General features: G+C 43.3%; 1 long non-coding RNA gene across 1 annotated transcript; it reads left to right on the top strand.

Moving 5' to 3' along the window:
• Positions 1-7,344: 7,344 nt before the first annotated feature.
• Positions 7,345-12,675, top strand: LOC124684757. The gene is made up of 3 exons (XR_006997142.1): positions 7,345-7,455; positions 12,344-12,447; positions 12,547-12,675. It is a non-coding gene; the product is annotated as an uncharacterized LOC124684757 (long non-coding RNA).
• Positions 12,676-14,680: the final 2,005 nt, after the last annotated feature.

Below are 14,680 nucleotides of genomic sequence, written 5' to 3'. Positions count from 1 at the left end.
AACTGAAGTTTACAAAACATAAGCAGCTAACTAAGTGACGTCAATAATGGCACATTAGAGGGCTCCTTACAAATTATCTTTGTTAACCAGCATTGTTCAAAGCAAAAAAAAAAAAAAAACAGAATGCATCCAAACACAAATAGATAGGAAGACCAAACTGAAGTTGGCATAGAAGATATCTAGGACATATCCAAGCTGGTGCTAATAAGGAACAAGATTTAGCCCATCTCCAATAACTGATTTTTACGAAGTAGTTCTACGCAAAGAACATGAATCTGCAGTGAATTTCAGTGACCATCCAAAGACCATTCTGCAAAACATGGAATATAGGGTAGAACATCCTCAAGCTCTTGAAAAATACATATAACATTCACCTTCTGATTATCCATATCATATAAAATTTCCATCTCCTCCTCCTCCTTAATGAAAATGCGCCTCAAGAACCGAAATTCTGCAAAACGCGGTATGCGAGAAATCATCTTCACCTCGTTCCCTCTCGAACAGTCTGAAGCGGTAGATCATAATCCTCAAGAGCCCAAAGTACCAGTACCTCTTATTGCTCCAGTGTGAAGCTGAATTTTCAAAATCATTGTTATGCATCGCCAGGTTTTCAGCTTTCCTTTTTTTTTTTTTTTGAAAAATCAGTGTTGTAGGAAATTCTATAAAAGGAACCCAGCATGAATAGAAAATTATGTGCCACACAAAAGGACACTGTAGGTTATACTCCCTCCGGTCGGATTTAATCGACTCGGAGGGAGGCCTACCCATGCATGTCATTAGCTGTTGGGTGCGTCAATTAATAACGTTCGGAGGTAGTATTAATCAGTCTTTTGTTATATACCAAGACTGTTTTGGTTGAAAGTGTTGTAAAAGCGACAAACAAATAACGAAGAACGAAACAAGAACACACGCAGGGGACACAAGATTTAACATGGAAAACCTCTTCCAACACAGAAGGGGAAAAAACCACGAGCGTCAGCCAGCAAAACTCCACTATATCGGGGAGTGTTTACAAACGCCATGGGATATCTTATAATCTAATCTCCCCTAGCCGGCGGCTTACAAGATGTATATATAGGCGGTGCCAATGATCCGTACCCCGCTACGCTTCGGCCCAAGCCTACCGGCGACGGGCCTCGCTGGCTCAAAACGAATTTATATGTGATTTTCTGTATATTTTTGTATCAAGATGTTAAAATTATTCAGTTCACAGTGCATCTCTCTTAGGCTAACAATCTTAATGCCACACACGTCCATCAATTCACCATTCAAAATTGCCGAAAAACTTCTGGGATTTTGACTACATGCCAGACGTCTGGAATTGCATCCTAAAGCCAAATGCCAAAACTTCCCTTTCAGTTTCATCACCCTGCATACACAGTCCCCTTTCTTTCTGATTCAGCAATAGTAATAATCTCCATGTAATCCTAGAGAATTGAAGATTCACAAAAATTATCAACTAGAATAGAGCCAGTGATGCCGTCAATCATGCGGAAAATATTTCCGAGGAATAATTTCAAACTCTGCTTTTAGGAAATCGATTCAGACATCATGTTCTACAGTAGCATGAAAAGTCAGAACTTTCTACTTTATTACCACCAGGGAGTTTTTTACAGAAACAACTAACAGGACCAACATATAAATTATCTTCTGTGGTAATTATTTAGGAAAATGGGCTTCTAGTAACAAATTAGAAACTACATTGTAGAAAAAACTTCACATGATTTTAGAAATCCCACCCAATTAGAATTGTACTTGATTTTTCTTTCTACTAAACTTTTCCGGTCTAGGAAAGGAGTCACTCAGAGGTCAGAACCTCTAGGTATCAATTAAGGGATGGAAAGAAGTAAATTTGCACCCAATAAACTGTTCGAAATGTAGCTAGTTGACGAGAACATTACATAAGCTTCCTGGTCAACAAAATCTGAAGATGCTTAAAAATAGATTTAGGTGGATCAAAGCCTAGAAATTTAACAGTCAAGGAAAAATTCAAGTAGGATGATATTGGTCATAGTTTCATGGACAGCTCGATTAAAACAAGAGACTAAGAATACAGTAGTGGTGCATAAGTGGTAGTGACAAATAGCAGACTTTACGTCTTTGCAATGAAAAGAAACGCAATGTCATTGTGTTTTCTCGAAAAAAAATTCTTAACTACAAACAGAATCATTTTATAATCTTCATGTGAGCAAAATACTGAGATATATCATTATGTTCCCAAAGTATGTCAAGCTGCATATTTGTTTTAATATGAAGAACAACTCCATATTGTTGCCACCGATGAAAGACCATGCAGGGAAATTAACATCTCTTTACACACTCTTTGTGTATATGGAGCAACATTCAAGAACCAATACACAACTTTCTATTGCTGCAGAAGATGTCACATTTTAAAATTTACAAGTGCAATAAAAACAGGGCAATCAACACAACGGATACTAAGTCAAAAAATAATGATATATTTGCATGAAATAGATGAAGGAGCAGAAAAGGTAAATAATTTTAAACATTGATAATGTATGCTTACATTTACCACACATGAAGGGATAACAAGTGACCAACATAATTACTACTACATGAAAGCAAATAGATTAACGCTACCGTTGGAACGCCTGTCACTAACAGATTTTCCATGACTATAACCAGCATTGTCCAGAACCACAATTTGGAATGCTAGGCGAACATACCCAGCCAGTGCAAAATAATTAGCAGATTAGGCACATACCCAACGACTGACTTTTATGAAGGCATTAGTGCCGACACACCAAGCTGCACCAACTTTCAATGAGCATCTGGCAACCATTCTGCAAAACTGGCAATATAAGGTAGACCACCCAGGAACTCCCCAGAAGTACACATAGCTTCCACTTTCAGGCTATCCATATCATATGACAGAGTTGTATCCTCCCCATTAGTAATGTAAATCAAATTCCGTTCTGGATGAATTGCAAACATCTCACAGAATTTACCATGACATTTAGTATCAAATAGTTCCAAAACGTCAACAGTGTGCTTTAGTCTCCATCTATCACTGTCATAATCCTTAAGCACCCAAACAGAGAGTTGGTAATCTTCATCAGGATCTATATACCAAGCATGCAAGAGTCCCCGAGACTGCCCCATTGAAGTGTTACCATAGCTGGGTTCCATGTCTCCCGGAAGAGGAATTCTCCTCCAATCCTTCCCCTTTGTGTCCACTGCAAGTATAAAATGTTCATCGAGCGTCAAATGCATAAAACCCTTCAGAAAGACACACTCTGCAGTAGCAACAGTAACGCCTTCTTCGTCATACCACCCGCTCCGTGTCCATTGTCCAGTTTCCGATGAGTAGATGGCCACATCGTGTAGACGATGTAGGGGAACAAGCACCACAAAGCAAGTTGGACTGGCTGCGGCGGAGCCTAGGTAGACATCCACCGGTCGGAAAGACACGAGGTCACCGTCCTCTTCATCCAAAAACTCTATAGGAGGTAACACGGTCCACTTCTGAGTCGCAGGATTGCACACAACAAGATCGGACTCGTATCTCTCGGCAGGTTTCCAGCATTTGCAGAGGAGAAGGCTGCCGCTGCATTGCACAACCGTGAAGCGCTCATAGACGCGCAAGATAAAGGGGAGAGCAGGATCAACCAGAGTGGGGCCTCTGCCTGACAGATTGTGGAATTTCAGGCCGTTGCCATGTCTGTGCTTGTGGAAGAAGCCGGAAAGGCCCTGCGGCGACCTCTTGCGGACGTCGGGGTCGGAGCAGAGCGCGAGCCACGAACTGGACACGCACGTGAAGCGGCAGAGCGACTTGTAGGGCACCCGCGACAGGATCTCCATAAGGGGACCCTCGGGGATGCTCACCACAGCCTGCTGCTTCTTCCTCCTCTGCAAACGGAAGAGACGGTTCGTATTGGTGGAGTTAAAGGTCGAGTTTCTTCCATGAATCGAAGATCAGAAGGCGGGATGTGGATCAAACCTGATAAACTATGGTGGTAATGGCGCGGGACGGCGGCGTAGGACGGGGCAGTTTGTCCTCGCTACGGCGGAGACCGGTCGCCGGTGGGTGGTCCTGCTTCGTGCAGCCATGCTGGCCTCCGCCTCCTGGTGGCATGGCCTCTTTCTCGACTCGCGGATCAGTGTCTGCAGAACCTCGGCTCGGCCGTCGTGGGAGCAACTGCCTGTGCTTCTTCCTCCTCTGCAAACGGTAGAGACGGTTCGTATTGGTCGAGTTCCTTCCATGAATCGAAGATCAGAAGGGGAGTTGTGGATCAAACCTGATAAACTATGGCGGTAACGGCGCGGGACGGCGGCGTAGGACGGGGCAGTTTGTCCTCGCCACGGTGGAGGCCGGTCGCTGGTGGGTGGTCCAGCACCAGCTTCGTGCAGCCATGCTGGCCGCCGCCGCCTCCTGGTGGCATGGCCTCTTTCTCGACTCGCGGATCAGCGCCTGCAGAACCGCGGCTCGGCCGTCGTCGGAGCAACTCGCGAGGCACGACCTGGAGACGGTTAGTATTGGTCGAGTTCCCGGTCGAGTTCCTTCCATGTATCGAAGATCAGAAAGAGGAGATGTGGATCAAACCTCATACGGCGGCGTAGGACGGGGCAGTGTGTCCTCGTCACGGCGGAGGCCGGCCACCGGTGGGTGGTCCTGCTTCGTGCTGCCATGCTTGCCGCCGCCGCCTCCGCCTCCTGGTGGCATGGCCTCTTCCTCGAGTCGAGGATCAGTGCCTGCAGAACCTCGGCTCTGCCGTCGTGGGAGCAGGTCGCCGGCACTACAGGGTTGGCCGGTTGGGGAAGAGTGTAACCGGCGGCTGTGCCTCTCCCTTGTGCCGGAGCAACCTACTACGGAGTACTAGTAGGCAACTCCGGATTGGGATGAAAATTTCAAAATTCAGATCGCGAGAGTTTAGGCGTTGATTGATGGGGCAGTTAAAACGGGAAACCCAAGGAGCGGCTTAGGCCCACGGTCAGCCAGAGGATCGGCATGCATGGTCCATGATTAAAACGGAGTAAATAGGGAGTAGTAAAACGGAGCGGGGTGAGAACGGCCACGCACTGATCCCGCTGGGAGTAAATAGGGGCAGTTAACGCATGATTTAGCATAATGTCTCGGAGTAATATCTTCAAAAAACTGCCGTTAGCCTAATAATCTGGTACGGAGGCAGTACTCCTATGGAAACTGTGTCGTGCATAACGAGGCAGAATATATTCTTATTTCTGTCGTAATAATACAACTAGTTAAATTCCCATGCCTTACTACGATGCAAAAAAATCATTATTTTATTGAACTAAATATTTCATCGTTTCATCCATGGCGCGCATCATATATCATAAGTTTAAAACATCCACACGCATTGCTACAAAACAAAGCAGCTTCGATATTTCGCACATTAGTTCATCATACATTAATTATTTACGGTACCTAGCCGCTCCCAACCCTCCGCCAACGCACCCAACAGGCAGCCCCCAACCCCAACCTCTCCCGCACCCCACCCTCCGCCGCCGCCGGTAGCGCCGCCGGGGCAAAGTCCCTCGCGGCGTGGCGGCGGCGGGGGCCCTTTCTCGACGCTGCGTGGAGAACGGCGGCCGGATCCCACCTCCTCGATGCATGGCGGAGCAGGCGCGCGTGGGATGGGCGACGACGGCGGCGGCCCTCCTCCCGGCGGCTGTCCCCTGGCGGACCAGCCGGCGCGGTTGGGATGGGCGGTGTTGCGGTCTCCCTCCTCTCGTCGGCTTCCCGCAACACTAAATAATACAACTACTCATTATTCTTATTTCTGTCGTAATAATACAACTACTCGTTATTTTATTGAACTAACTATTTCAATATTTATGTCGTAATAATACAACTACGCATAACGGAGCAGGTCGCCGGAACTACGATGCAAAAAATAAAAAATATTCATTACTTTATTGAACTAAATATTTCATCGTTTCATCCATATGGCGCGCATCATAAGTTTAAAAAGATCCACACGCATTGCTACAAAACAAAGCAGCTCCGGTATTTCAGACATTAGTTCATCATACATCAATTATTTACACTTTATTTTAAGATAGAAAAATTAAGCTTCCCAAACAATAACATTATGCCACTCAGCAAAAAATAATGTAAAACACAGAATAACAATAAACAATTAAAAATATTTTTCTCTAATGTCAACATCCGCACATGGTAAAGTATCCATGCGTCTCCTAACAATTTTCCTCTACTAATTTTTTGTTTTCCAACTGATCCCCTAAATGGAGCAATCTATATGTCTATATTCCACTTACCTAAGTTTTGATAATATACGATAACAAACTCTTCCAACAGTTCAACAAAAATGATAACAAATAATTGGGCTGATACTTTTCAGGTAAAGAGGCAACAATCAAATCCCTTAGTGTTTGTATCTGTCGATGGAAAAAAATCTTGAATTATGACAAGAGTTGATCACATTGATATCACAATAATACTTATTGATTACAACAAATCGCAGTTTTTTTATGAAATTATAGTATCACGAAGGTATTCCACGACAAGGAAATACTATTAGTTAAAGCATATCGTTCTTGTAGCATGATTCCTTGTTGCCGTCCCTTTCAGAGGTTTCACAAAGAAAACACTATTTCTGAAATCTCACTTTTCCGACAAAACAAGCCAATGGGTAGAAGGCTTATAATACCCTATATAAAAGCTAAACACTTTAGCGTGCTAATAACGACCGGGCCACTGTAGATGGGCTATTTATCCTCCCTTTGATCCAGTTGTGGTGCGACGCGTGGATTGTTTTTTCTTCACCTCATTGATTCACTCGATCTCTTCTCTTTTTATTTATTTCCTCATTTTCTGCCGGAGTGGTTACCGGTTACCGGTTTGCTAGACTCTTTCCTTCACACTGATGAGATTTTCTTCCGGTAATTGCGTACCTGCCGTTTACCGCGGTCAAGCGGTGGGTTGGATCGGTGCTATGCCACGTTATTTTCTCCTAGCCTACGTGTTTCTCTGGAAGACATTACGTGTCGGTGTCTTCCACCTTCTCTCCGCTAATTTCTCTTTCCTAATTTCTTGCTATGGCATCGCATGAGAAAGTTTCGGGCGTTCCCTTATGGTCATCGGCTCACCGCGCCTCTTTTTCCCACGCCCACGCCCTCTCCCCCACCTCCCCGTCGTCCGATCCGGTCGTCTTGCCCGTCATCGCCCTAAGCGGCCGCCATGGATCCCCTCACGCTGGTGGTGCCCAATACAGGGGCGATGAATACGTTCAAGGAGGATCTCTAACTGGAGATGCAGATGGGAGAAAATGAGTTGGTGGACGAGGGAGAGGAAGAGGAGGATATGGAGCCGGTGCTTCCTCCTTCCGTTATTTCCTCTTCCTTCAATCCTGCAATTGGTAGTTCAAGTGTGAGCGTACGTCCCTGCAACTCTCTGTGATGTTGATGCAAAGATCAGGCTGGGTGAACGTTTGGTTATTGATGATTCTACTGGTATTGATTTTCTTCTTCTCTTATGTTATAAAAGCGACAAGCAAATAACGAAGAACGAAACAAGAACATACGCAGGGGACACAAGATTTAACGTGGAAAACCCCTTCCAACAAAGAAGGGGAAAAAACCACGGCGCCAACCAAGCAAAACTTCACTATATCGGGAGGTGTTTACAAACGCCGTGGGTTATCTTATAATCTGATTAACCCTAGCCGGCGGCTTACAAGATGTATATATAGGCGGTGCCAACGATCCGTACCGTACTGCGGGGGGCTCGCTCGGCCCAAGCCTCCGGCGACGGGCCTCGCTCCGCTCGTCAGAAGTTAGCCTCCCTTTAGTATATGAATTTGGATCACAATACAACAAACTCCACCTTGAGACAAATTCCATCTTGTAGCATGAACTTCAACAATCTCCCGAACGTACAAAGGAAAAACACTTGTCGGCGCCAACAGACCACTTGGGCTAAACAGTTATACCAACCAAGCTCGAGCAAAGCTCAAACTTGGAAACAGGAACTGGCTTTGTCATCATATAAGCAGGATTATCATGAGTACTTATCTTGCATACCTTTAGTTTACCTTTAGCAACAATGTCGCGAATATAATGGTACTTGATGTCAATGTGCTTTGTCCTCTCATGGAACATTTGATCTTTAGTAAGGTATATTGCACTTTGACTGTCAGAAAAACAAGTTAATGCAAGAATCATCTCCACAAAGCTCAAGATACAAACCTTTCAACCAAACAGACTCTCTGCCAGCCTTCATTAATTGCTATATATTCTCGCTTCGCTTGTAGATTGGGCGACAACAGATTGTAACGTTGCCTTCCAACTCACAGCACATCCACCAACAGTGAACACATAACCTGTGAGGGATCTTCTCTTATCTAAATCGGCAGCAAAATCTGAATCCACATAGCCTACGAGTCCCTCACCGGTCTTGCCAAACTTCAAGCAAGCTTTGGATGTGCCACGAAGGTACCTGAAAATCCACTGAACAGCTCTCCAATGTTCTTTTCCAGGATCAGCAAGATATCGACTGACCAAACTCATAGCATAGGATAAATCAGGACGAGAACAAACCATGGCATACATCAAGGAACCAACAACACTAGAATATGGAACTCGAGACATGTACTCAATATCTTCATCAGTACTAGGACATTGCAATGCTGACAATTTGAAGTGAGAAGCAATTGGTGTACTAACAGACTTTGCATCATGCATATTAAAACGATGAAGAACTTTCTGAATGTAATTTTGCTGACTAAGAAATAACACACTGGATTTTCTGTCTCTTGTAATTTCCATACCCAGTATTTTCTTAGCAGCACCAAGATCCTTCATCTCAAACTCACTACTTAATTGTGCTTTCAAAATAGTGATCTCTTTCTTGCTCTTGGCAGCAATCAACATATCATCAACATATAACAGCAAGTATATTGGTGATCCATTAACAAACTTGATATAAACACAACTATCATACTTAGATCTCTTAAACTCATGTGCAAGCATAAATGAATCAAACCTTTTGTACCACTGTCTTGGAGACTGTTTCAGACCATAAAGGGACCTCTTCAACTTGCAAACAAGATCCTCCTTACCAGGCACAACAAAACCTTCAGAGTTGGTCCATGTATATCTCCTCCTCAAGCTCACCATGCGAAAAGCAGTCTTTACATCTAGCTGCTCAAGCTCAAGATCACGCATAGCCACAATACCAAAGAATGCACGAATGGAACTATGCTTCACAACCGGAGAGAATACATCATTATAATCAATACCTGGAATTTGGCTGAAACCTTTTGCTACTAACCTTGCCTTAAACCTCGGAGGCTCACTAGGAGACAAACCTTCCTTTCTTTTAAATATCCACTTACAGCGGACAGCCTTCTTTTGTTTAGGCAAGGGCACAACATCCCATGTGCCATTCTTGTCAAGCGATTGCATCTCCTCTTGCATAGCAGAAATCCACTTCACGTGGTCAACGGATGCAACGGCCTCGCATATGTAGCAGGTTCAGCACCATGCTCCACCTGTTCAAGCACAACTCAAAGCATGAGCAACAAGATTACATTCTTCAATTAAACGAGGACGTGGACCTTTGTTACGCCTCGGTCTATCGGCAAGCAATGGAACTATTTGTTTGCTGCAAAACAGGTGGTGAGTGCTGAACAACAGTGTTATCAATTTCAGCAACATCATTTTCTTTCTCCTCCACGTGCTCCACTCGCACGCTAATCCTCTCGTTGTTCATCATCGTAATTATCGAAAAATCAACAAGATCAGTAACATCTATAGATGAACTCTTATAAAACATAACGAGCCTCATTAAAGACAACATTCCTGCTATGCAAAACTTTCTTAGTTTCGGGATTCCATAACTTGTATGCCTTAACTCCCTGAACCATAACCAAGAAACACACACTTAACAGTCCCCGGGCTCTAGCTTTCCATTATCAACATGAGCATAAGCAGTGCAACCGAAAACTCTCAACTCGTGAATAATCAGCCAGGTGAACCGGACCATACCTCAATAGGAGTTTTCTTATCAAGCGGAATACAAGGTGACCTGTTTATCAAGTAACAAGCGGTGGAGGCCGCTTCAGCCCGTAAACGTCTATGCATACCGGCATTAGACAACATGCAACGAGCCTTGGAGATGATGGTTCTGTTCATCCTCTCCGCCACACCATTCTCGCTGAGGAGTATATGGGATGGTGTGGTGCCCGACAATGCCTTCATCGCTGCAATAATCATTGAAAACGATGAGAACAAAACTCCATGCCATTGTCGGTACTGAAGCAATTTAACTTTCTTTTCTCGTTTGCTTCTCTACCATAACTTTCCACTTTCTAAAAGCATCAAACACATCGGATTTATGTTTCGAAAGAAAGGCCACACTTTTCCGGAGTAATCATCTATGATAGTAAGCATGTAATTTGCACCACCAAGAGAAGTCTTGCGGGAAGGTCCCCACACATCAGCATGCACATAATCTAAAATCCCTTTGGTGGTATGAACGGAAGCATTGAATTTAACTCTTTTATGCTTACCAAAAATGCAAGGTGCTCACGTGAACTCAAACTTACTCAAATTGCAGCCATCTAGCAGGTCTCTCCCGTGCAATTCTCGCCATGCCATGTTCACTCATATGTCCAAGACGCATATGCCACGGATTAGTTTTACCAGGTTCATCGGGAATAACAGCGAGCAGCAATACCGGATAAAGTGCTACCTCTAAGAACATATAACTTTGCGGAATTCATATCACCAATCATGTGAACGAGAGAACCTTTTGTTACCTTCGGAACTCCGCGAGAACCGGAGTGTTTGTACCCGTCAACATCAAGGGTACCGAGAGAGATCAGATTTCGGCCATGCCAGGTATGTGTCTAACATCCGTCGAGTGCGTGTCATGCCATCATGCATCTTGATCCGAACGGAGCCAATGCCCACGATCTCACGTGGGTTGTTATCTCCCATACGCACAACATCTCCACTCGCACAAACTCATAAGAACCGAACCAGTCTTTGTTACGAGCAAATATGAAACGAACATGCGTAATCAAGGATCCACTCATCATTACCGAAACACAACCAGCAAACACAACTAGGCAATCGCCATCCGAATTATCACCTGGAAACAACAGCAGCCTTACCATCACCCTCAGATTTGTTTTTCGGTTGGTAGGTACCGTTTCTTTTCTCTTTGTTCTGCAACTTCCAGCAATCATCAATATTATGGCTAGTTTTCTTACAATACTTGCAGAACTTACCATCTCGTCCCTTGGACTTTGAGCGGCCTCTGTCGGTCTTGCTCTTATCTCTGTTGTAGTTGTTGTTTCGTTTCTCGATCCTGCCTCGGACCTGCAGGTGTCTCTCGCCTTAGATGACGAACCCTCTCGCCCGCACCATAGATTTCATCTTTTCCCTCTCGCTGGAGGGCCTCATAAACTTCGGCAAGGGTTAGTTCATCACGATCGTATAACAAGGTGTCTCGAAAATTCGCAAAAGAATTAGGCAACGAGACTAACAGTATAAGAGCTAGATCCTCATCATCATATTTTACCTCCATGGATAGCAAATCAGAAACGATCTCTTTAAAGATCGATAGGTGATTCATCATTGACGCACCTTCTTGCAGCTTGTGCGAGAATAACTTCATCTTCACGTGCATCTTATCGGTTAGATCTTTGGACATGCGAGATCGATTCCAGTTTCAACCACTGCGCCGCTGCCGATTTCTCAGCCAGCACTTCCTGCAAGATATTGTTGGATAGATGAAGCTGAATTAATGAAAAAGCCTTACGGTCTTTCCTCTTTTCATCGTCGGTCCAGGTCTTGGCATCTTTCTTGCCAAATCCATCAAGAGCTTCATCCGGATCGGAAGATTGGGTAAGTATCGCCCTCATCTTCACTTGCCACGGAGAAAATCTTGTGGTGTAATCCAGCTGCGGTAGATCGAACTTCAAGGAAGACATGTCGCAAAACCCTAGATTGAAACACGGGCTCTGATACCACTTGTTATAAAAGCGACAAGCAAATAACGAAGAACGAAACAAGAACACACGCAGGGGACACAAGATTTAACGTGGAAAACCCCTTCCAACAAAGAAGGGGAAAAAAACCACGGGCGCCAGCCAGCAAAACTTCACTATATCGGGAGGTGTTTACAAACGCCGTGGGTTATCTTATAATCTGATTAACCCTAGCCGGCGGCTTACAAGATGTATATATAGGCGGTGCCGGCGACGGGCCTCGCTCCGCTCGTCAGAAGTTAGCCTCCCTTTAGTATATGAATTTGGATCACAATACAACATCTTAATTATTAGGCTTACTTTTGCACCTTCTCGGTTCCTGACTGTGTATTCCTGTTTTTTAGGTGGCATCTCTGTTGGAGGGCTAATACTGATTACAGTCCTTTTACAGTTTTACGTCCCGTCCTTTATTTATTTGCGATGGGAAGCTCTTCCTGGACTCTGTCAGGTTATTTTGTCTTGGTTGTGACTTATTCTTTCATTTTGGCTATTTGTGCATTGTTTTTGTCTTTCCTGATTTGTCTTCTTTTTGCAAGTTCTGATGCAGATCGTCTTGCTGGTATGGGCTTTCCGTTTTAGATGGAGCATACATTTCAGAAAATGGTTTCTACCTGAAGTGGGAACCGTGTGTGCACAACCAGGTGGAGGGGTCAGTCCAATAGCTCACTGCCTTTGGATCAGAGTATAGAACGATGGTCACCGTCAAAAGTTCAGAATCAAGTAGTACCACCTTCAAAGAAAAAGTTAAGAATCATGAGGTCACTTCAAGAGAAGTTCAGTAAGAAATCTCAGCAAAGACTCGCCTACTGGAACTAGGAGATTCCAAGATCAGCCAAGTTTCTAAATGAATAATAAAAGTAGGAAAATATAGGTTGCTTGCATTTATGTGGGTACGCTGACCTTACACATGTCAATTGCTAGAATTGGAGCATCTTAAGATGGTCCTTGGTTTTGTTTGAGCTTATTTAAATTGTTTATGCAGTCTCCTTTGTATGGGTTATCAAAGTGTAGAAAAGAGTATGTTAAAGCCAAGAAATGAAGATCTGCTACTTGAGTGATGATAAAAGACTTAAAAGTTGAATAATGACCTGAGGAGGAAACAACTCAATGTACACTTCCATTTTTCATTAACCAAGTTTGCCACATAGTTTTACTGTAAGATCCAATAGGACCTCTTGCAGCTACTATTTTGCATCTGTTTCCGTTGACATATATTCAGCATCCCATAAATTCGTGTTAATTCCTTGACCGGTGTTTCAGATATTTGCCTTCAAATTACAGAATATTGCAGTGGAGAAATATTGCGAACAAACTGTGGGTGGGCGATGGCTCCACCTTATGCATTTCTGTCACATTTTATGTGGCAGATTTGATTAGCATTATGTAAGTTTACGACCGCAAAATCAGACCGCTATTGCACTACACATTTTTATATGAGTATATCTACTGTAGTTATATTTGATGTTCCTTGCAGGTTTCTCCAAAATCTGGAGTTAACAATACAACAGATAAGAAAACAGGGGATGACATACATATTGGACAGAGACACGCACTTTGAATGGTCGTCATATTCTGGGAAGCCAGTGCAATATTCTTTTTTTTATATTTGGAGAATTGGTTTCATACTAATGTATGCAACCAGGTGGATGGAAGAAATCGATCAATGTCTGAGTTTTGATTTTTTGTCTCAGAAAATTCGTTTTCACTGTCAGAATCAGCTGAGTTGTTCCTTCCAAAATGGTATCATTGGAATCAGGTGATCTCTCTCATACATTTCTTCACACGTATATTGTATTAAATATAAACTTGGTCAAACATTTTTTGTCGACCATAATTTATACTGCATTATGTGATAGGAAGTCCATTCTGGAGATTTCTGTACTGTTCTTAAGAACCGGTTTATGTAATTATTGTTGATCAGGAAATATCAGTCTATTGTTGAACATGACTTTCTTTGTAAAGAGGAATTTTGTACTCCGTATATCACATACTTTGCTTCCTGAAATAATTTGATTGGCTGATCACTATGAAGTTTGCTGATCAATTACCTATGCCCCTTCTTCTTTTTCCCTGGTGGTTCGAGGATATAGGCCCAGAGGCATTCCTGTGAAAATACATAGCTGAGGTGTGTGCATCTGTGAACTTTCTTCAGAACATACTGAATTAGAATCTTTACTATTGTTGCAAAATTCCCATGTGTTGGAAGTTATCTACAATAGGGCAATGTTACCCTTACAGATTCCACCAAATACTATTAGCTAGAGCTGACTCTTTTTTTAGAGATAGTTAGATGGTACTTTGTTGTTATTTTAGTACCTAAACGTTGTCTTTTTTTGTTTCTTCTCAACTGTATATACAGGGCTTATTATTCCTCAGGCAAATACTATTAGCTAGACCTGACTCTTTTTTCGGAGACAATTAGATGGAACTTTGTTGTTATTTTAGTACCTAAACTTTGTCTTTTTTTTTTGTTTCTTCACAACTATGCAGGGCTTCTGATTCTAATTGAACATTCCATCTTGCTATCCAATCTCCAGGCCACACAACAATACATTGAATCCTCTTCTAGGAAAATACGTTGGCTTCTCTTCCAAGAAAATGTAAGAAGAAATCCAGCAACGAGATGGACTTTCCGCGCCAGGACTAGATACTCTAGCCATCATGCCTGGGTTCTTCACGCC

The sequence above is a fragment of the Lolium rigidum genome, chromosome 1 (genome assembly GCF_022539505.1).
Source record: "Lolium rigidum isolate FL_2022 chromosome 1, APGP_CSIRO_Lrig_0.1, whole genome shotgun sequence".
In the NCBI taxonomy this organism is placed as follows: domain Eukaryota; kingdom Viridiplantae; phylum Streptophyta; class Magnoliopsida; order Poales; family Poaceae; genus Lolium; species Lolium rigidum.
This window is presented reverse-complemented; position numbering and strand designations above follow the sequence as displayed.